This window comes from Nicotiana tabacum, chromosome 18 (genome assembly GCF_000715075.1).
Source record: "Nicotiana tabacum cultivar K326 chromosome 18, ASM71507v2, whole genome shotgun sequence".
Classification (NCBI taxonomy): domain Eukaryota; kingdom Viridiplantae; phylum Streptophyta; class Magnoliopsida; order Solanales; family Solanaceae; genus Nicotiana; species Nicotiana tabacum.
This window is the reverse complement of record NC_134097.1, coordinates 130838555-130840149: the sequence shown is the minus strand read 5'-3', so window position 1 is coordinate 130840149 and position 1595 is coordinate 130838555. Positions and strand designations below refer to the sequence as shown.

Below are 1595 nucleotides of genomic sequence, written 5' to 3'. Positions count from 1 at the left end.
CAAGTATTTCAGTCGGTCGTCTTTTGCGAGCAATTTCTTGCTCTAGATCAAGATCTCTACCATTTCTTAGACTTACTGCCATAAGCTGCTTTGGGCCCTACTTTTTCGGATTGACATGTGTGTTTGCAGGTAAAGTCCCTTGAGACGCTTATTTAAAGCCATAGATATCTGCCCTAATTGAATCTCAATGCCTTTTATCGCTGAGTCATGTACTTCCACCTTCTCTTGCATTTTTCCATTGGGCCCAATCAGTTGTAGTAGCATCCCTTTAATTTTAGACAACCCATAATCTTGTCTTACTTTCTGTTGTTGTTGAGGCTGTTAATAAGCTAGCTGTTGATTTTGTAGATTGTATCCTTGTTGCCTTTGGTAAGGCACAACTTGACCTTGTGGTCGCATAGCTCCAGGATTGTTGCTATTATTGTACTAATGTTATGCTGGTCTATACTTTTGGTTATGTTGCCCCCAATTCTGACCACCTTGCCTTTGTCCTCCATAGTTGCCCACATAGTTCATATTTTCCTGATAGTTCTGGTTGTCACTTTCATCACTCCACGAGCACACATATGGTTGGTTAATACATGGTGTACATAAGCCTCCATTAGTCGTGTCAACTATGTGTACCTGCTTCTGGCCTGATTCGTCAATCTTCTTGGTGAGGATACTCATTTGCATCATCAGAGTGGTGAATATTCTCTGCTATGGAGTTGTTTGGGTCCAAAGCTACTGAGTGAACTACAAGGGTGATTGTAGGTCTCTTGTCATCCATCCTGAGTTTTGAGCCATTTTAACTAGTAGGAATTTACACTCTCTAAATGATTTGCTCAAAAATGCTCCATCTACTGAAGCATCAAAGTGGCTTTCAAGCTATCTGCCAATCCCATGTAAAACCTTTGTCCCAACATCTGATCTGGAATGCCATGATGTGGATACTTAACCAGCATCCATTTGAACCTCTCCCACGTTTCTTGTAGTGTTTCAGCTGGTTTCTGCTCGAAGCTCAATATCTCATCAACTTGCTTGGCAGTCTTATTAGGTGGGTAGAACTTGTTCAAAAACTACTTGACTAACTCCTCCCAAGTGGTGATGGAGTTTATGGGGAGCGAATTAAGCCAAGTTTCAGCTTCTCTAATCATTGAGAATGGAAACAATAGAAGTCTAATTGCTTCCGGTGTCACATTCGGTTACCTTTGAATGACACAAATTGACAAAAAGTTTTTTAGATGCTATTGTGGATCTTTAATGTATGACTCGGAGAACATTCCCTTGTTCTGTAACAGATGTAGCATGTTATTTGTGATTTGAAATGACTCTGCTTGTATCTGAGGGACTGCAATTGTGGTTGCCACATTTTCAATGGTGGGTTGTGCCCAATCATACAAGGCTACTTCTAGCACAAGAGGTTCCACACCCTGATTGTTCGGGTCACTATTCTCATTGTTTCTATTGTTTGGGTTGTCTATGACGTCCCTCATGTTTAGTTCGATCTGTTCTATCAGATTTTGTTGTCGTTTGTCCTTTTTGTTTGCACGATTTAATGCCTTGAAAGCTTTCTCAGGATCTGATAAAGCTTCAAACAATTCACCAGTTCTTGA

The 1595-nt window shown here is 40.6% G+C and overlaps 1 non-coding gene across 1 annotated transcript; it reads left to right on the top strand.

Moving 5' to 3' along the window:
* Positions 1-915: 915 nt before the first annotated feature.
* LOC142173143 (small nucleolar RNA R71) lies at positions 916-1022 on the top strand. Its single transcript, XR_012702576.1, has one exon. It is a non-coding gene; the product is annotated as a small nucleolar RNA R71 (small nucleolar RNA).
* Positions 1023-1595: the final 573 nt, after the last annotated feature.